The sequence below is a fragment of the Phyllostomus hastatus genome, unplaced genomic scaffold, assembly GCF_019186645.2.
Source record: "Phyllostomus hastatus isolate PE091 unplaced genomic scaffold, TTU_PhHast_1.1 phas_scaffold_21, whole genome shotgun sequence".
Taxonomy (NCBI): domain Eukaryota; kingdom Metazoa; phylum Chordata; class Mammalia; order Chiroptera; family Phyllostomidae; genus Phyllostomus; species Phyllostomus hastatus.
Window position 1 is genome coordinate 40,137,498 of NW_025334017.1, and position 21,854 is coordinate 40,159,351.

Below are 21,854 nucleotides of genomic sequence, written 5' to 3' on the forward strand. Positions count from 1 at the left end.
CCCAGAGATGATCACAGCTATTTAACATATCTAAGCGACCAGCCAAAGGCTATAGATATGTTAAATGACCACGCCAGAGGGTAGCTGCAAGGCTGTTGCTATGCAAAACAGCTCTCAATGGCCCTGCTCAATTTGTCCCTTCCCTCAACCCACACCCTGGGTTGGGGGGAGATGGAGACATCTTAAAATCTCCTGGACACCTTAAGTTCTGGACCCCATTTCAAATGCCCATTTGGGGTCCCCCCTCTTGGCTGCACCCTGTAACAATAGCATCACTCAGGACTTCAGAGGAGTGGCAGAAGACCATTACAACCCCCTCATAGCAAAAGAATTCTGAGTCGGGTCTTCTTGTTTGTAAGCATAACTCCATTCAATCAAACCTAACATACACCTTTTGAGCCTCACTCACTAACTCCATACTATTTCAGTAGTTACTGATTATGCATCCATGACATGCCCACTAGGAATATGGAGCTGAAAGGAGCTTATAGACTGTTGCAGGGTTGTGTTCAATCTGGACTCCAGGATTGTACTCAGATTTTGTAGACATGGTGGCCCAGGGAGCAAAAACAGCCAGGGAATGGTTTCTAAAAACTCAGCCTGTCCCACCATCCCCCAACTGGGATGAATGCAACAAAGGGAAAGGAGAAGGCAAAGGCTTTAGGGAAAGCAATGGCATACTTGCTCCAGTCTCGGAAATGTCCTACAACCCAAGAAGCTGTGCTGATGTGTGCCAGGGGCCATGTCCACCAGAGAACCCCTGCAGGGTCGACTGGCTTACCCATCATCGTATGCACTTACAGGATGCCAGCTTCGCAGCCATGTGAGCTCATGGAGGTCCGGTAGCCACCACGAGGCTTCACTCCATGGCAGGGATGGTCCAGGTAACCACCCTTTTCTGCTCTCACCCTGCCTGCTGGGAAAGGCAGGGTTTCACTCTAACCATCTCTCTTTCTTAATATGTTTCTTACCTGCCTAGAGCTCCTCAGGATCCGTGTGTCTCCTGCAGGCACAAACGGGGCCTCTCTCCACTAACTGTGAGAGCAGAGTCTGGCAGGTCGCCTGGTTTGCAAGCAGGATGAAGTGCGCTTGGGTCACATGGTTCCATCGCTTGCTGGCAACTGGTGGGCTCCTTAAGTAGTCTGGGCTCTGGTGATTTCATCATCTGCAAAATGGGTTGGGATGGAGTAATAACCACGTCACATTGTGAGGCTCAAACGAGAGAAAGCCATAGCTCAAAATGAAATGTTGTTTATTGCACATGTATCAAAGGCTGTGTATGGCGTTTGGAAACATGATTATTTGAATAATTGACACTACAATTGCCTTTCGTGCAGTTAAAGAAATGGAGCACTATAGAGCTAGTTTAACTTGCTGGAAGTTACCCAGCTATTGTGCCTGTGCAGAGTCTAAGTATCCAGGTGCACGTAGACTAGAGACTGGGTCTCAGTGGCTCCCCAGTGCCCTTTGTTCAAAGATCGTGATGCAGTCAGGTGCCTGGTCCGCCACTGCCCCCTGCTCCAGCCTCAGTGCACCCCCGCCCTGCTCTCCTGCCTCAAAGCTTGGCACAGCTGGCAGCCTCAGTGTCTGCTCACTCTTGCCTTCACAAGTACTGCTCCTTCTGCCTAGCAATCTCCCCTCGTCACTCTTGTGTCATCTCACCAAAGCCTTTTCATCCTTGGACTCTCAGCCTAAGCCTCTGCAGACCCTGAGAAAGAAGACACATACTGAGAAGGGTTCCTGGTGGCTAACTGGGCTCAAATTTTTAAATACACAGCCTAGCTGCCATTTCTACACAGGGGCCTCTCAAGCAAATTGCACTTCAGGGAGAAGCCTACATTGAAGTACCTGACTCTGCGCTGAACTGCATGTCTGCACTGTGTTCTTGCCATCAGAGCTAGCAGTTCCTAGAATCCCATTTCAACCAATAGGACTGAGGCTTTCCCTATCTAATTGGAGCTGCACAGCCATATCCCCATCAACATCTTCACTGACCGATCAGAGCAGCTTCATTCTGACCAGTCAGGATAGTGCATTTAGGACCAATCAAACTGTGAGGATTTGGAGTCTTCATTTGCATGAGGATGGAATAATCAGGTACCAGGGAAAGAGACTTCTGTCTATGTAAGTCAGGTCTCCACTGTAAGCGCACTTCCCTTTCCACTGAGATTGAAGACTGCATATTCCTGGCTGAGCTGAAAACCAAAGATGTCTCACCAGAGCTGAGCAGAGCAGACAGACTGGCACAGAACAGGAGCAGGCTGGAGCAGAGCAGAGCAGGCCAGACCGGCAGGGGGCGGGCAGAGCAAAGCAGACCAGAGAGGAGCAGAGCAGGAGTATCTAGCCAGAGAGGCACCTGGCCCCCAGCACTGCAAAGCCCCAGGACTGCCTCATAGCCATGCTGTGCTGTGTTTCACAGCCTTCCTGTATCACAATTGAGCTGTTTTGCATTGAATAAAGCATCCTTCTTCACCCCAAATTGGTGATTCCTGTTGAAGTTGAATTGGTCTCAAACACAATTGGTTGACACCTCTCTCGAGGCACTCTGAGAGAGTAGCCTCTCTCAAGGCTACCCTGATGCTACAGGGCCAGCTCAGCTTCCTGTGAATCACTAATAGAGAGAGGCCTTTCCATCTTTCCTTCAGGGCACCTCACTCACTTTGCTGCTGTACATTCTCTAATGGATCAGTAGATTAATATTTGTTTTCCCTTTTTGACTGTAGGCTCCGTAAGTGCAGGCACAGCATAGCATGTCTGGCATGGCCTTAGATGGCTAGATCTAAGTCTGATTCCCCACTCACTTGCTCTGTGAATTTGAATTACTTCACCTGCCTTTGGCTTCGTTTTGTCATTCAAAATATGGGGTTAAGAACAGTAGTTATGTTGCAGAGTTGTTGTGAGGACTAAATAGTTTAATATGTATTTCATAAAGTGTTTAGAACAGATCCTGCCATTTAAGTTCTTGCCACTATTTTATTTGTTTAGGAGGTAGATCAGGTTGTGACTTTTCAGGGGCCAGCCCCTAAAATGACTTCCGAAATCACCTACTATTCCCCTAATAGTTCTAGCTTCTTCAGCCTCATTTTGATTGTAGTTGCTAAAATCTGATCACTCCCTGAGCCTACTTGGATTACGACAATATTGGTTCTTTTTCCCCCCTCTGCGATTTCAGTTACAAGGGAAATTTCCTTTCAATTTCAAAACTCAAATTTCAGTTTTGTTCTGATTTCCATGGAAATTTCCCCACTGGTGGGAAATAGTTCTATAGTTTTAATTATACTTGAGTTCTGCCCCAAGACACTCTGGTTCAACAGATTGAGTCAGCTCTAAGGGACGGTGCCGGGAAGGCAAGAACACTCGAGAGCGGTGGCTTCTGCCGATGTGAGTAAACCCAGCTCAGCTCCACGGTGCTGAGTGGAGCTGCAAGTCGCAATGTTAGTTTTCACGCCCAGAAGTGCTTCCCTTTCTCACCTTGCAAGGACTGCTTGGCTAGCAAGCTGAAGTGAAAGGCTCAGTTTCTTAACCTCGGCACCACTGGCACTTTGGCCTGGATAAGTCTTTGTTGTAGAGAACAGGCTCATGTACTGTAGGATGTTTAGCCGCATCCTTGGCCTCCCCCACACTCCGACTCATTTGTCACGAGCAAATGAGTGTCTCAATGACATTACCAAAAATCCTCTGGGGGACCGAGTTGCCGTCACTTGAGAATTACTATGTTAGCTCAATATTCTATTTTAGATAGTAGATAGAGTATAAAAACTTTTATTCTTCCTTTTTTCCCCCTCAGACATACCTGTATTCTCATATATTTACTATTTTAATTAAAGTTTAGACTCATTTTCAAGTGTATTTTAAAATATATTTAACTTATATATTAACTTGGGGGGATGACATTTAAAATATTAATTATCTGATACAGGTATATTTCCATTTATACCAGGTTTTTTTTTACATTCTAAATTCCTATGTAGTCCTGCAATTGGTTATGTTTACTGTTAAAAATATTTTAATTTGTCCTCTTGTTTAATCCATATAGTACTGATGGGGCAGGTGTATAAGTACGATTTACAGTTCCTAGACAAGACTCAGAAGCTGGATGGAGGAAGGGAGAACCCAGGCTGACTACCTGGACGACCCCAGGGGACTTTGCTCGCTCCTTCTGCCTCACCTGAAAGACTAAAGTCAGAACACAGGGCAGGAGGATATGAAACACAGTGTGAGCTGTTTCCTAAAAGCAGTGCTGACAGCAAAACTTTCAATGAGAGGGAAGCTTTTCCCCATGGTTTAGTGTCCTAACTTCCATAAATCCAGAAATCCCATAAATTTTCTTCAACTGCTTCCCAGCTCAATCTTGCACCTCAAGAGCTCTCTGCAGTTCTGATCTATCTGAAGATTGCCCTTTTATCGGTGATGCTTGGGTGAGACTCTGAGGCATTGGTATCTCATTCATGCCAACAGGGCTCTGAAACTTTATTTAAAGGAGCCACAGTGTGTGAAAACAGGTGAATTATGTACCCATGAAACGAAAGCTATTATAACCATGAGACTTTTGACTTTTCCCTACTTTTTTTCCTTTCTGCCTGGAGTTTAGGAATGGAAGAATAACTTAGAACATAAAAATCACTGTGCTCTCAGATCTTTTTTGAGAAGTACTGTTTTAGCCCAATATTACATCTTTTGCATGTTCACCTGTGCATGATCACGAGAAAAAAAATCTCTTTTTCTTCTGCCTCAGGATATGTCTAGATGTGGAAGACTAGAAGGTGTCAGAAATAGTAATGGCACCTTGTCTAGTGAGTCAGGGTCAGCTTGGGCAGACAGGTTGGTTGGAGAGGAAGAAAGGTGGTCCAGACCAGACAGATGACCATGTTGTGTCTGAGAGCATGTAGCAGACTACAGGGAAGGTCAGATGAGTGGAATACATAGGATATCAACTCAGCACAAGTTAACAAGGGTGTGCCAAGAGAAAATGAAAATCCCATGAGTTAGCAGAATAACAGAAAACTGTTCCCAAATAACCAGCCTCCAGATTCTGAGCTAAGTCTAAGAGCAGAGAGGGAAAGGAGTAGGCAGGACTAAGAAAAATACAGTAGAGCATTGCTAAGAGTTTTATAGGAACCACATGATTGAAACGAAAAGCTGGCTCAACGAACGTATCAGAGACTCAATTATCTGGAGTGCAGAATAAGATCCCATAAAATCAGTAGCAAATATTTCTTTATTCTGTATCTTTATATGTTAGGTAGACCTGCTCTCATCACACAGGTGAGAGTTTGTCCAGTAGGTGGGCAAATGCTTTCTGATCACCTACAATAAGAAAGACTTTATTTTAAAAGACTAATGCAATAGAGAGAATGCTTTAATTTCAGAAAAGTGCACCATTAAACAAGAAAATAGCTTTTTTCTACAGCAGGAAGTTTGTGGGGAGTCTGGCAAATGGGTGAGGCAAACAGGTGGCATCACTGGGGTGCTTAAGCAAAAAATATTTTTCTTTGTGGTTAGTGAATTCATTTCTCAGAATTAGCTGTTAAGGGGCGGTGATGTTTTGCCCCTTGGTTGCTTAGAGGTTGTTCAAACTTGAGGGAAAGCCAAATTTTAGGGGCTTTTGGGGAAGAGAGGGGCCTGATTAAAGGTGGTCAAGCCAATTTGCAATGGATGAGGTGATTGTGAGCGATCGCAGTCATAGGGGAGTGTTTACGTATGATGTTAAACGAGGCGGTCAAAGATGGGCTTTTTGAGACCCATCTGCGACATGTCAGCAGAGCCGAAGTAAGTTAGAAAGCAAAGAATTGAGAGCCACGAGGGAGCAAAACCTGCTGGTACTGGGAGAAACCATTCCTGGCAACGGGAAAGGCTAGTCATATCAGACATCACCGTCATGTTTGCAAAGTAGCATGACTGAGCGTGGTTTTCAGATAGTCCCCAAAATGTCTCCCATCCCACATGATCTTTTGCACTGCAGCCTTGCCAGACTCCCAGGAACAGGTGGGGTTTATTGCTCCATGTCTTTAAATTCTGCCAGGCTCTGTGACTGCTTAAACCAGTAGAATATGAGTCAAGTGTCACTGTGCCAGTTCCAGGTGTGGCCCTCACCTGGCCCAGAAACTTCTACTTCCTACCTCCTCTAGCACTTACTCTTAGGATGTTGACTGTCAGAACACTGTCTGCCCTGGCTGCCACATTGTGAGCAGCCCAATGCACATGGTGAGGCCATCTGGTGGCGCCCTGGTCCACAGCATCGGCGAAGGCTCAGCATCAGCTGTTAGTCACGACAGTGAGCCATCTTGGACACCTGGCCCATTGAGCTTTCAGATGAGTTCAGACCCAGCTGACCTTGGACTGCGACCATGCAAGAAACCTTTGGCAAGATCTCTCAGCTGATATCAGTCAACCTACAAAGGAGAGCAGAATCTTGTTTTAAGCCACTTAATTTTGGGGTAGATTGTTAAGGAGCAATAAATGGCTGAAATAAATCACACGGAGGGCATTGCAACTAGAGCAGAGTGAGCGAGAGGGAAATCGGTAGAAGATAAAGTCAGAGAGAAACGCTGGCAGTCCACCTGGACAATTCCTCATAACAACTTCGGGTTGTACTCTGAGTGAAATGGAGGGCCACTGCAGGGTTTTGGAAGAGAAGTGACAGCCTCTGACTTACCTTCTCAAAGGATGTCTCGGGCTGTTTGTTGTGTGGGGAGTCAGTCGCAGGTGCTGTTGTAACAGTCCGGGTGAGCCGTGGTGATGGCGCAGGCCCAGCTGGCAGAGGGCTGGGAGGTGAGAAGTTGTTGGCATCCGTACAGGTAGAGGAAAGAAGTGTTACCTGGTGGATTGAGAACAAGATAGTTAAGAATGTCTGATCCTGGAAGGATGATGTTTCTATTCTTAGCTGAAATGAGGCACCCTGTTGGAGGAGCCAGCTCAAGGAGGAAGATTGAGAACTCAAGCTGGAATATCTTGAATTTGCAACATTTACTGGACATCCTGGTGGAAATATCAAGTAGGCAAGAGGGCATGACAGGTTTGGAGTTAGTGCAGGTTTCAGGGCTGAAGATGTGTATATGGGAGCTATCAGCACATCAGCAATGGCTTTTCCTTAAAAGCCATGAAGTAGTGAGATCACCTAAGGGAATAAGTGTCAGAGAAGAAAACAGAGAAGAAGGGCACCAGGGAGTGGTCCCTGAAGCATTTCAAGGGGAAGAGGCTGGGAGAAGACAAAGACAGCGAAGTAGACTGAGAAGGAACGGTCAGTGACATGGGAGGAAGACCAAGAGAGTGAGTTCCTAGAAGTCTGGTGAAAGACGTGCTTCCGGTAGGAAGGAGCTACCGGCTGGGGCAAATGAGAAAAAACTAACATTGTATGTCAACTGTAATGGAAGAATGAAAAGAACTGTTAAAAAAGAAGAGAACAAAGAATTGACCTCTGCATGTAGCAGTGTGGTCTCAGCCGAATCATGTCATTCTTCCTTTCTGTTTTCCTCCATACACAACCCAGTATTTACTGAGCATTTACTGCATGCCAAGTACTTCCCGTGCCTTGGGGCCACTGAGTATAAATAAATACTTAGTTTATACTTATAAACTAAATAAAATGGTAAATAAAGTGTTCCTTTAAGGAGTCTGTTACCATTCAATTGATTAAACGGTATTCACTGCATAATTACTATGTGTAAGACATTATGCTAAATATTATGAGGGATATAAATATTGTATCTAACACATGTTTAATCTAATTAGAAATGTTAGAAACACACAGACTGTTAAATGCTAGTGAAAGTGAAGCCTGAAGAATTGTCCCGATGACATACAAGGTTTCAGCAAATGGCAGGCATATATTGTAGGACTAAATGCTCTATGACAAAGGGATAGGTGGCCTAAGTTGGAAAAATCTGGAAAAGCGTCATGAAAGGCACACAAATAGAAAAATGCAGGGCGGGGAGCATGTGGCACAGGCATGGGAAGTCAATACATAGGCAGCTTTGGAGGAATGAAAACATGGGTATAAAAATAAGTGCGATAACGTGGATGAACCTGGAAGACATGATTTGCAGTGAAATACGCACAGTGTATTTCGCATGCGCAAAAAGCAGTGTATGATTCAACTTATGTGAGGAGTCTAAAATTAGTTAAACTCATAGAAGCAGAAATGGGAATCCCCTCGGTGATTCCCAGGACTGGGAGGCAAAGGCCAAAGGGAATTATTATTCAAGGGGCACAAAATTTCAGTTCTGCAAAAGAAGTTCTAGTGGTCAACTGGACAACATCATGCCTACAATGAAAATTACTGCACCGTACACTTCAGAATCTGTTAAAAGAGTCTCATGGTAACTCTTGTTACTACAATAAAAAATAAAGCCCCAATAATTATGAATTTTAACAAGGAAGTGGAGATATGTTAAGAATGGATGAGCCTATTGTGCAACACTGGATTTTGATCCTTTTGTGGGCTCTGACAGGCGGATGAAGAAGTTTGGGACCATGGAATGTCTCATCAATTTTTATTTCAGGATAATCAATCTGGTAATCTGGTGGGAGAAACTAGAATGGCGCGTGGTGGGGAAGGATAGGACTCAGGAGTGATATCCCTGGAATGAATTAATACTCAGAAAAGTACAGACATAAAGTCTTTCCAACCTCATGGATACTTCCCCTCTTCATTGATGTGTGTGTTCTTGTACATTTTGGGTGGTGTGTGTGTGTGTGTGTGTGTGTGTGTGTGTGTGAGATGGATCTATTTCTTAATGCATTCATTCATAAATCCTTGTTTTTGTGTTGTCAGGAACAGAGACCACTCACTTCACATCCTAGCTATCACTGGTATTTAAGACTTTAATTGCAATGCTTGGGGCCGATTTATATCATACAACAAAAAGCTTAATTTGTTTTAGGATTTGCTTTTCTCTTATTTTCTAGTTATACCATCACATCATCCATAAACATTGGTATTTCAGCGTTTTTCATTCTGACTCTTACACTCCCTTTTTAAGTCTACAAAAATCTCTCCAAAACTCATAGTTTGCTCTTGTCTCCCTTTACCCCTTTTCCTATGTCTGGAGAAACCCAGCACATATGTCACATGTAGGGACTGTTAACCTATTATATTCTAAGTTTCTTGATCTTATCTTGTAACTTAAAGATGTTTTCTTTTCTTTACATTCTCATCTATTCAAAAACATTTACCAAAACCTGAACATAACCCACCCACCATCTCTATGAAAGTCTCAATCCACTTGCAGAGACAGACACTGATAAAAACCAATGTGGACACAACAAAATACTAATAGATGTCATACAGGTATAAGGAAATTGCTAGGTTTCTCATTTCTTATTTCAAGTTTTGTTAAATGTTATACTTTTCAATTTCCGATAATTTGGTTAGATTCAAATGTATACATTTGTAATTTTTTTCAAAGTACTATTAGTACTGCTACTATCAGATATCACTTATATTTCATCATTCCATTGTTTTATTCATGACTTTAGGTTGTCATCTTCCTTCTGACTTTTAAATATGTATTTAATACATATTTGAGGGTATGCTTATTGTGTTGGTATTCCCTTTGTAATAGTAATAGCATGAATTACTACATTTTGGCTAGTTAATTACTCTTTTGGCACTAGTTCCAGTGCTTGAATACATGTATTCATTTGTTCTATTAAACATGTGTTTTTAGGCTACAATTTGTTATATTTTCTTTTGAAATTCAGAAAAGATTTTTTCAGTAGAAATCACCAGGATATTCACAACACCCTTGTCTCTTCTCAGAAAATGTGCCATAAAAGTTCACAGATCTGAGAAAGCATTGAATACCTTTTGTGTACAGAACACACTTTGGATTCTCTCTTTCATCCTATAAATCTACTTTTGCTCCTCCTGGAGTTCTCTTTTCATGCATCTCTCTGTGCAGTAGATGTTGTGTAACTTTTTCTTCCTTGCTAAACTCATTTAAACTCACCTAATTTTCATTACACTTTAAAATATTAACACAGGTTTTAGAACTCTTCCTACTTACCTTTTAAGTTTTATTTTTATTGGCATTTTTAAATGGGCAGATTACTTCTCCTCTCGGAGAAACAGGAACCTGGGCAGCTGTCTGGCCTCAACCTCTTCAGCAGATGTCAGTTTAAACAGAACTGGCTACAAGGGTCCTTAGACCCTTCCACGGGTCCTGACAGACAGGCTGAGCTACGAGTCCTTGGAATATGTGTCTGAGTCCATGACAGAGCTCTCTTCGGGTTTTCTTTCCAACATCTGGAGGACACGGCATTGAACTCGACATTCGCGTCTACCCTGCAGCTCCCAGGCAGGGGGGCACGTCACAGCATTCTAGAGAAAGAACTGCCGGGCAGCAAGATGGACTGAATTCTGACAAAAGCCTCCTGTTGAAAGGTTTGGAGGTAAGAAAAGGCTTTATGTGCTGCTAGTAAGAGGGTCAGTCTAAAAGCGAGATGGCCCGGACATCTGGCAATTAGCAGAGATTTTGTACATTATAGGTCCCCGGGGTTTTGAGGCTGGTCATGAGAGCAGCGGCGCAACAAACAGGCAGATGTCCTCTAAGGTCAATTACCTTTTGTCTATTTTCTGAGAAGTGAATTCGAAAGTTAGCCCTTATCTCTTCTCAGAAAACGGGCCATGAAAGTAAACAAAAATCTGAGAAATCACCTGCTGTACATTTTGTGGTTTGCAGCGAAGGAAGGTGAAAGGGTGGTGCAACCTTCGGGCTTGCAGCCTTTCCAGGGTATGCCCCGTCCCCATGGATGCCTGCTCTGTCCTGCAGGGATGCCACTCCACAGTCACCTAAGTGCCACCAGAACAAGGGGGGATGGATGCAAATCACAGACCCCACTTCAGTTCCCCAAAGCCAAAATGCGTCCTCACAGCGTTCACTGCCTGTTGGCCTAGAATTCACAGGGAAAAGTCATCTTGTGGTGTCAGTGAGGGATTGAATGAAACCCAGCACCGTGTTTTGCAGAACTATGTGAAGAGGCAGAAAAAGGCTAATAATAACCTTAGAACATTTGGTAAAAATGGGCAAACTACTGGCCTAAAAATGACTGTGGAATTCCTAAGGTTGTTACTTGATTTACAGTTCCAGATTGTAGCTGCTGAGCAGAAGGGTGGTCCTTCCCTTTCTCTCAGCTCACTTCTGATTCCTCTCACAGGGAGGGTGGCCAATTTCAGTTCCTGGAAAGGCAAAAACGATAGCTGGATTAAACCTGTGGATTTGTACATCACGTAGATGGGAAGAATCCACGGCATCGGCCTTAACTAAATATAATTTTATGACTTGCTTCTCAAACGACCTATAGAAAAGGGACAGTTTCATTTTAACATTTCTAATCCAGCATAGTCTGCTGACTCTTTTATAAAATCTAATAAAAATGAATTATTAGAAAAAGTACAAAAAGACGGAAAATGAAACTCTAAACTTTATTATTAGATGAAACGGACATGCAATTTTCTCATCAGACTCCTATAAAAGTTTCTAAAAACTTGTTATCAGTTTCCAGAGCCATCCTGTCATAGGTGGATAACCACAAGTTCACAGGCCTGCTTCTGTGTGAGGACAGATCGGAAGTAGGACTTTTTCAAATTGAAACATTCTGGGGGAATATTGTGACAATCCTTTTAAAAGCACACTTAATGAAATTTCTCTATCATCTGTTATCTATCTTTACTGTATATATTATTTTTCCCTTAATTCAAACTGTATGCTTGTATTGTACTGTGTTGTACTATATTGTATTGTATTATGTTGTGTTGTATTATGTTGTGTTGTATTATATTGTATTGTATTGTATTATATTGTGTTGTGTTGTATTGCGTTATACTGTATTGTATGGTATTGTACTGTATTGTATTGTATTGTATTGTACTATATTGTATGGTATTGTATTCTATGTATTGTATTATATGCTATTGTATTGTGTTGTGTTGTCTTGTGTTGTGTTGTGTTGCATTTTATTCCATTCCCTGAATCCCAAAATGCTCGCTGAGAACAATGGCTCTGGCAGTTCATTTTATGTTTCCCGACTGTAGATTTTTCAGTAAATGAGAAAAGTGACATTAAAGAGTGAATCTGTTTATATTTTAGGCTTGCTCTCCTTTAGTTCTTGATATAAATCTCTGGGGATCATGTTTTGATTGTCAGGAATTCCTTTATTCTTTGGTGACACCTTAAGATTTTCACAATGAAATGCCCGATTGACCACTTTTCTTCAGATACTTTGCTGCTTCCTTTTTAAAAACCATAGAGTTTGCTCTTAAAAATTAATATTTCACTTAGTTTTATTCTTGATACTTTAATTATTCTTGGTTCTTTAAACTACTTCTATTTTCTAAGCGTGAGGGACTGTTGTGGTCTTCTTTCATCCTTACATCTTGTGTGTTTTTCTGTCCTGTTAGCCCCCGGGAGCACACTGGGGCCCCGGGCTCAGCACCATTCTTTCGCTCATCTTAGATTTGTGTTTCTTTCCATCCCAACCCTTGACTCCTCCAGGTCTAAGAGGCAACACGTGCAGTCATTCACATGCGTGTACCTTTAACATTATTGCACTTACTGCCCTCAGAGCTGTGTGAGATCCTGTCCTTGAATTTGTCGGGAGGAAAAAAGCATCTTTTCTTTTACCTCTTCCAGGTTTCAGCTAGAGCTCTGTAGCAAAGACAGATTCATAAGAGAAAAACACACAGATGTTTGTTGACAAGCACATCTCATAAATACACAGGAGAAAGCCAGGGACGAGGGGCTCAAAGGTTTGGTTAGAACTTTCCTGGCAAGGGAACGATTCATTTTTAGAGAAATGACAGGACAGAGTAAATGACTCTGGGTCTCCAGGGGCAGCAAATTGTGTGAAGGCAAATATACCATAAAGGAAACTGCGTTGGGGACTTTTAGCTGGTGTGTTAAATTAGGAATATGCAGACTGTGGTCTGCTTAATGAGGGGCCACGAACCACAGATTCCGGTCAGCAGGGAGCCCCCTCAGCACCTGGGCCTCACTTTAGGGAAGTGAAACCCCGGGGTGCGGGTCACTTTGATTGAAGGCATGTTCCAACACACTCAGATAAAGGAATTAGAGTCACAAGATTTATTACTTACAGTTTCCAGAAGCAGGGTTGGGAGGGGGCACAGTGAGCCGTCCTCTGCCCCGTCCTCTGTGCCGGGTCACAATCCAGCAGGAGACGGAGCGGGATAGCAAGCACCTGTCACTTATAAAGTGACCACTGGGGCGAAGGTCACTAACTTTGGTGGGCTCGACTCTATGGTTATTTTAACAGGTGCCCCGAAAGAAGCAAAGTAGAGAACTTAGGGTGGAAATCCTAAATTCAGGTCCTTATCTAAATGTCCAGACTCAGTGTGAGCCACTGTCGCACTGTAGAATGCCTAGGCAGCAACTCACAAAAGCTGTTTTCTCATCACCAAAGCTCATGGTAGATGAAGGCTAGTTAGTCAAGTTTGCCATGTGGATTTTTCTGGTGCCACCTTTAGGCTGGTAAAGGTCTAAAGCTATTTTTGATGATTAAGTTTTGTCCTTCCTGGCAGAGAAAGGAGAGGAGAGGGGACACATTAGTTATTTTATATCCTGCTTTTAGGCAAATAGGGGGAGGACAGAGAACATTTTTTGACAGCTCCTTCGTAATTGCCTCAGTTCAAAGTAATCCTTTTGCCAAAGCGGCATATTTTGGAGAAGTTACTCTTCACATTTAAGGTTGTAAAAGTTGAAAATTAGAGGAAGACTTTACTCTTTCAAAGTTGCTTCTCAGTGATAAATTAATATGAACATATAAATGAGATTTAATATGTGAAATTTTTAGAGTGTAGTAAAAATTCTTTTATTTCACAAAAATAAATGCAGATTACAGAATAAAAGCAAGAGTTAAAGAGTCCAGAGAAAGAGGAGATAAAAATATATGTAAAAATCCATTCTGAAACTAGACCTAGATTGAAGAAGAAAATTAAATTGCTTTCTTTACAGCATAGCAATTAAGAGCATGGATTCTGGAGCCAGACTACCCAGTTTCAGACCCACAGGACATCATGATATACCTGTGATTGGGGCCAGTGTGAAGTTCCTTAAGTGTGAAATAAGTGAGGATAAAAGTAAAACCTTCCTAATGGTATTGTGAAGATTAAATAAGTTAATACATTGAAAACACATAGGACAGTGGCCTGGAACTATGGAAATGAAGGTGAAGATGACATGCTTTTTATTCTTTTAGAGCTGTAAGAGTCACTACTCTTATGAAGAAAATAAAAAACAGGGAAAGCTAAATGCTCTGAGAAAGACAAATGGATGGGTAGGTAGCTAGAAATAAACCAAAAGAGTATCAGGGGTTTTATTCAATAAATGAAACTGAGGACTAAAGAGTGTGATTTACTTTTGATCTCTTGGCCAACAAGACCAGGGCTGAGAGTACAGCTCTTTTGACCATCTTCAAGGAGCAAGCCAGGAAAGATCCATCTTTTCCTCTGTGCAGCGTAACCTTGGCTTCTTTACGTAGCAGTTATCTGGCCTTTGGGAAGTGACTTAGTCTCTCTGAGCCTTCATTTCTGTCTCTATGCAACAGAGATAATAATCATACCTAGCTCTTCAAATTGCTACGAATTTCCTGAATGGTGTGGTAAGTACTAAGGGAGACAAGAGTATGGAATAGAGAAATTTCAGCCCATTCAGACTTGGGAAGGTGGAGAGGGGAGGTGGAGCCAGGGATGAATCCAGGGGAGGTATCATCTAAACTTCATGTATACACACATTAAGGACTCAGCTCGATGGAGAGAGGGCATTGCAGGCAGAAGAAAACACACAAGCAAGTGTGTAGACATGAGCGTGGAGAAGGGCATGGGATGTGGAGGAACTGTGAGTAGTTCTAATAGGGGACCTCAAGAGTTAAAGATTTTCGCTTTAGTTATAGTTGATAGGCTTCAGTGATTAATGTATGTGGAAATTCTTTTTTCCAGGAACTGAAATACATGACCTAGGTGACTCCAGGAAGTTGACAAGTAATTTGACCTTTGTTCCCCAGGGGGTCTGCAAGCAGTTGAGATGGTATTTGAGCCATTGTGTATTCCAGGGAGATAATGGCAAAGATAAAGGATTTTGATCCGTAGATAAAGAAATACTAGGAAAATGGCCACAGAACTGCAACTGTTATCTGACTAATCTTTTTCCAAACCCCTTACCTACCCTTTTCTTCTCCTTATAAAAAGATCTGCTTGAGATGAGATGTTAAGATGGGTTTTAGGGTACATAACCCTCCATCTTCTCCGATCTCTGGTATCTGAATAAAGCACCTATAAAGGTTAAATCCGTGTCTCAACTTACTGATTCTGGTGATGACAGGCAGCACATAAGTTGACTTTTCCAGTTTTATTTTCTGTTGGCTCTGGTGGGACACATTTGGGACTCTCTGTTAAGTCTTAATATTTAGTGGGGAGTCCCACTAGCTTCCTGGATTGGGGAGCCTTGGGGTACCTAGCAGCTACCAAGTGATTTCACTTGGAGACTCTCCTTTGATTCTTGACACTCCCCATTGCCTTCATTTTTTATTGACTTGTTGTGCTTTCTGGTTCAAGATTACAATCCTGGGCTATGGTTTAGAAGCATCATCAAGAACTAAGGTGCTGCCCTGGCTGGTGTGGCTCAGTGAATTGAATGCCAGTCTGTGAACCCAAAGGTTACCAGTTTGATTCCCAGTCAGGGCACATGCCTGGGTTGTGGACCATGTCCCCACTTAAGGGTGTGCAAGCAGCAGCCAATTGATGCATGTCTTGCACATTGATGTTTCTCTCCCTCTCTTTCTCCCTCCCTTCCCCTCTCTCTAAAAACAAATAAATAAAATCTTTTTTTTTAAAAAAAAGAACTAAGGTGCTTTCTGGTTTCTGTGCTACTACAAGCTCTGTCTGGTAGAATGGGGTGGGGGGCTGCTGCTCCATTCCAGGAAACAGCCCTTTGGAGAGAATACTGGCTGACTGGTCAACCTATGCTTATGAACTTATGACTAAAAGGTAAATTTTTAAAAATTTCAATACTGCTTAGCTTACATATAATCTGGACTCAGGAGAGCACTGGCCGCTGAATGTGTCTTTAAATTACTATACTATACTACACTATACTTAAATCAGAGTTGTTTTGTCAAAGATCAGGGAAATGGGATGACATACCTTATGTACAGGCTTTTATGATTTTACATAATAAAGATACCAATGCTGGACTAAAGGGAAATAAATTGATGGCCCAGAGAAAAGAGAATTTACCTGTGGTAGATAGCAGGAGCTCAGAAGAGAGGGACCAGGAAGATGAGGATGTCCTGGTTGCTGCAATGATGGTCAGGGGTCCCACGTCCCCTCCAGCCCTGGGGGATCCTTCAACTTATCTGGTTGAAGGAGCCAAAGTTGATGAGCTTGAACTGGTTTCCCCATCCTGAACCCATCAAGGAACGAAATTCAGTGGAAGGCAAACTCTGACTGGGGCAGGGAAATATCCCCTGTAAAGGCTTCCAGTGGGAGTAGGGCCAGAGGGCCAGCCCACTGGGTATTATTGGGCACATACTCCATTTTCTACATCAGACCTGTTAAACTGGAAAAGCTCAGATCCTTCTCATAGGGGTGATCCTACTAAAATGATTGACTTAGTTACATCAATTCTTGCCCCCCACCATCCCAAATGGGTAGACATACAAGACTTACTGAGTATTTTACTTACAGGGGATGAAATGAAGTTGGTATTGGATAAGGCAAATGAAGAGGCTTAGAGACTGAACCAAGAAAATCCAGGCACAGCTCCCAACCCTGCTAAGGCAATACCTTTAACTGGGACCCTTATGAGTATGTCTTCCTCTCTGGGAGATTATAAGAGGTTTATCCTTGAGGGACTGAAGGAAGGAGTCCCTAAGCAGAAAAGTCTGAATATAGTATAAGTGGTACAACGAAAGCCCACATGAGCCCTCTGGTTTTTTGAAAGAATCCACCAGGCCTATAGAAAAATATACTGATTTGGATCACAAGCCCCTAAAACTATTAGAATAGTGAATATGACCTTTATCTTTCAAAGTGTACCTGACATCAGAAAGAAACTTCAGAAGAAATAGGTATGAATTCTTCCCAATTAGTAGATATTGCCTTCGAAGTTTGTAATAACAGAGAACAGAAAAAAAGCCCAAGTGGCCACTGTTTTCTTGGAATAGGCCTCAGGGTGATTCCATCGGCAGGCAAGAGGTGCCCAACCATCGTCTAAGATGCTTGCCACTGACCAATGCATGTATTGCAAAGGAAAGAGGCCCTGGAAAAATTGAGTGCCATAAGTGAGGGAAAAGGTATTCAGAGTCTGAGAGCTCAGGAGTTATGCTTGCAAGAGGAAATGGTTCCTTCCAACAGTGAATGATAGGACTCAGAGGTTTAATCATTACAACAATCTATTAAAGTCACCCCCTGGAAACTTGGCTAAAACTAACAGTGGGGGAAACAAATTGTAGAATTTTTTGTTGATACCAGAGAGACATATTCCATGGTCCGTAGAACTCCAACCGAGTACTTGTGGCAGACTGTAACTGTAACTGGGATTTCCGGAAGCCCCCCAAAAACAATTTTTCTTGAAGTCATTAGAAGGTGCTATGGGAGATAATGTTTTAACTCATAAATATTTATATATTCCTGAATGTCCAATTCCTCTTCTGGGAAGGGACTTGCTGTCCAAACTTCATGCTCAAATCACTTTCTCTCCAGAAGAACAACAGCTCCACTTATAGGTCCCTCTAGAGCACGCCTGGCTGTTCCTTATGAAACCACGGGAAGAAGAAGAAAAGCACTCCTGTCCAGAAGAAACTGAGAATCAGCCTATCACAATTATGTACCCTGCCAAGTTTACCAGAGCAAACAGGAAATCTGTGGCTTCTGCTGGAAGAATGGGAAAGTCCCAAGCAATTCTCCTTGACAATCCTAGCTCCCTCATACCTGTAAGTTAAACCCTACCTGCCTTCTCCTGGAGCCTATCTCAGCTGTGCTAATGCATGACTGTGCTGGGATAATTGATGAAGTTTATTCTAGCAGGAGTGATTTACAGGACCATCCTCTAGTAGAGACAGACTGGACTCTACATGAAGATGGAAGCAGTTACGTGGGCAAAGGGGAAAAAGGCTGGATAGGCAGTTGTGACTTCTGAAGCAATAGCAGAGGCCAAGCATCTTACTGCCAGGTGCCTCTGCTCAGAAAGCCAAACTGATTGCAATGAAAGGAAACTGGAATTGTCGTATGAAAAGAAAGTCAATGCGGATACTGACTTGAGGTATGCTCTCCTAATTTTGGATGCACATGGCTCAGTCTGGAAGAAAAGGGGCTACTGACCTGCAATAAAAAAGAACATTAAGTACCCAACAGAAATTTTAAAATTATTAGAAGCTGTTCAGGTACCTTTCCAGGTGGTGGTTATGCACCGCCCAGGCATCAAAGAGAGGACACTGAAGTGGCTAGAGGAAACAATGTGATCAAACACTGAAAGAGGCTGCTAAAGGAACATTTATAATGCCTTTGGTGCCTGTTCTATACTTGTCACAGTTCAACACTGAAGATTTGACTGCATATTTAGAGGAAAAGTGGAGTTTTGATAAAGAAAACACCAATAGTAAATGTAGAAAAATCAGAAAGGAGTTACACTGCTTTCTGAATATTTAGTCGAACCAGTCATGAAGCATTTGCATGAGGCCACTCACTATTGAAGGGATTCATTAGCTCCCTATATGAACCCATGGCTCACAGATCCTGGAATTCCTAAATCCATATGAAAAATGATAGCTAGATGTGTTGTCTGCCAGAACAACCTGAAGACAGATCCCCAACAGAAGAAAGAAGGTAACAATATCAAGGACAGTGGCCATTTGAGGACTAGCAAATAGACTTTACCCAGAAGCTGAGTGTCCAAGGATAGAAATATTTGTTAGTCTTTATTGATACCTCTTCAGGATGGGCAGAAGCCTATTTTACCAGAACTGAGAAATTCTCAGAAGTAGTGAAAGTCCTGCAGAAGGAAATAATTCCTTGCTTTGGTCTACCTGGCAGCATCCAGAGCTAAAGTGGACCTGCTTTTGTTTCAGAAATTACACAGAATATTAGTACATTTTTAGGAGTCAGGTGGAGACTCCACATGGCATGGAGACCTGAGACTTCTGGGGAAGTAGGGAAGGTGAATAACATTTTGAAGAAAAATGTAGCCAAACTGTGTCAAGAAACTCATCTCCATTGGGATCAAGTTTTATACTTATTGCACTGCTCAGGGTAAGGGTAGGTCCTCATGGTAGGATTCAATTGAGTCCTTATGAAATTGTGACAATGACCATTTAAGGCTCCTGGAGTGGGAGATATGTATGTAGATCAAGAAGTAAAGGTAAAGACCTATGTACAACAGCTAAGTCAGACCTTAGCTATGATTAATGACCTTGCTTCTATTAGACATCTCTCCCCCATGGGCTTGCTACATTCCTTTGAGCACAAAGGTAAGTTGCTGCTCAAGATTTGGAAGCCAGAATCCCCAGAAATCCACTTTTAAAAAAGTGGACTGGACCTTGAGATGTACTCCTAGCCATCCCAACAGTAGTAAAATTAGCAGGAATAAAATCTTGGATTCGTCACACCAGAGTAAAGAAAGCACTGGAAGAACAATGGACTGTCAAACCTCAAGAAGACCTGAAAGTCATCTTTCGAAAACAATGACTTATATTCTTTTCCCATCTTATGGAGAACTTATTCCTTTCAAGTGAGATGAAAATATTTGGGTATATTTAGTAAAAATGTTCTAATATCCCTGACTTTGGTCTTGTAGGAGGAACCTATGTTGAACAAAATTTCACTTCACCTCTTGTAGGCATTTGTACTCCCTTGGAAAGCTCCCAAATTATTAATATAATTGGGGACCTGTGGTAACTCTAAAAGACAAGGAAATTTTTTTTTTAAATCACTAGTATAGCCCAAGCTGGAAAGTGTGCAACCTGTGTCAACTGTACTAAAAACTGACTTATGCTTTCAGCAGATGTGGAGATGAATTGCAACACAACTTATGCCTTCAGTCATGTGAAATGCCTGCAGGGTCATTTCTAATATGTGGAAGGGCTGTTTATTCCTACATGCTCAACAGCAAAATGATTACTTCCATATGAAACTAATCTCATAGAAATAAGACGATTTAAACTAGCTGTGGAGAATGATGAGGGAACTCAAGAGTTAAAGATTTTAACTTTAGTTACAGTTGACAGGCTTAAGAGATCAATGCATGTGGAAAGCTGTTGTTCCAGAAACTGGGATACACGACCTACGTGAGTCCAGGAGGTCAACACAGATAGAGAAGTGTTGTTTAGTAAATATAGAAATACTAGCAAAAGCACTGCTGGACTGCAACTCTTATCTGATTATCCTTTTTCCAAATGCCTTTCCTACCCTTTTCTTCTCCTTATAAAAAGGTCAGCATGAGATAAGATGTTAAGATGGTTTTTAGGGTACATAACCTACTGTCTACTCAGATCACCAGCATCTGAATTAAGTACCCACAAAGAGTCAACCCTTGTCTCTACTTATTGGTTCTGGTAGTGACAGGCAGCACAAACACTCACTTTTCCAGTTTCAGCTCAACAGAGCTGGATTGCCGAGCCAACAAAGGGCTGACAAAAGAAAGGAGCAACCCCAAGCATGAGGGCTTGGAGGCTACACAGTGCAGCGCCCGCTATTTTTTTAATGGACAATAGGAAGAGATTGAACATTTTGAACAGATTAGTAAAACAGTCAGATTTTCATTTTAGTTCCCTCTGACTGCTCCCCGGAGACCATTGTTAGAAAAGACTGGAAGGAAGAAGACCATTTAGGAAGGTTGTGCAGCAATCTGGGAGGGATAATGTGACATAATGGCTGGACCAGCAACTTGACTAATGGAGAGATGTGGGTAGAGGTAGAAAGTGGGAGGAAGAGGGGCAACATGTAGAGAGGTTGGGTGGGGAAGGCATGAAAAGTAAGTACGCTCCATGCAGAAGAACCAGCTGAGCTAGGGAAGGAGACATGATTTAGCCTAAATTCAGGGTTAGAGGACTAGAAACTAGACTAGATAAGATTAGTTTCATTATTACTTGTGCTTGAGATACTTCCCTATTAAGATCTGATAAAACTATTTTTTTTCCCATCTTGCAAGATGGCGGGTGGAAAAACCGAGAAGCCGGATACTAAGGAGAAGAAACCCCAAGCCAAGAAGGCTGATGCTGGCAGCAAGGTTAAGAAGGGGAACCTCAAGGCTAAGACCCCTAAGAAGGGGAAGCCCCACGGCAGCCGAAACCCTGCCCTGGTCCGAGGGATTGGCATGTATTTCCAGTCAGCCGTGTATTCCTGAAAAGCCAAGTACAAGAGGAAATACTCTGCAGCTAAATCCAGGATTGAAAAGAAAAAGAAGGAAAAAGTTATGGCTACTGTCACTAAACCCGTTGGTGGTGACAACAATGGTGGTACCCGAGTGGTTAAACTTCACAAAATGCCTAGATACTATCCCACTGAAGACCTGCCTAGAAAGCTGCTGAGCCATGGCAAGAAACCCTTCAGTCAGCACAGGAGAAATGTTCATAGCAGCACAATTTACAAAAGCTAGGTGCTGGAAGCAACCTAGATGCCCATCAGTAAATGAATGGATCAAAAAACTATGGTACATTTACACAATGGAATTCTATGCAGCAGAGAGAAAGAAGGAGCTCCTACCGTTTGCAACAGCTTGGATGGAGCTGGGAAGCATTATGCTAAGTGAAATAAGCCAGGCAGTGAAAGACAAATACCATATGATCTCACCTTTAACAGGAACCTAAACAACAAAACAAACAAACAAGCAAAATATAACCAAAGA

General features: G+C 42.4%; 1 long non-coding RNA gene and 1 pseudogene across 1 annotated transcript; one reads left to right on the top strand and one right to left on the bottom strand.

Annotated features, from left to right (window-relative positions):
* Positions 1 to 247: 247 nt before the first annotated feature.
* Positions 248 to 10,142, bottom strand: LOC123833177. The gene is made up of 3 exons (XR_006788181.1): positions 10,008 to 10,142; positions 6,656 to 6,817; positions 248 to 1,165 (listed from the first exon to the last, which is right to left on the bottom strand). It is a non-coding gene; the product is annotated as an uncharacterized LOC123833177 (long non-coding RNA).
* A 126-nt stretch (positions 10,143 to 10,268) lies between these two features.
* Positions 10,269 to 21,637, top strand: LOC123833175 (annotated as a pseudogene).
* Positions 21,638 to 21,854: the final 217 nt, after the last annotated feature.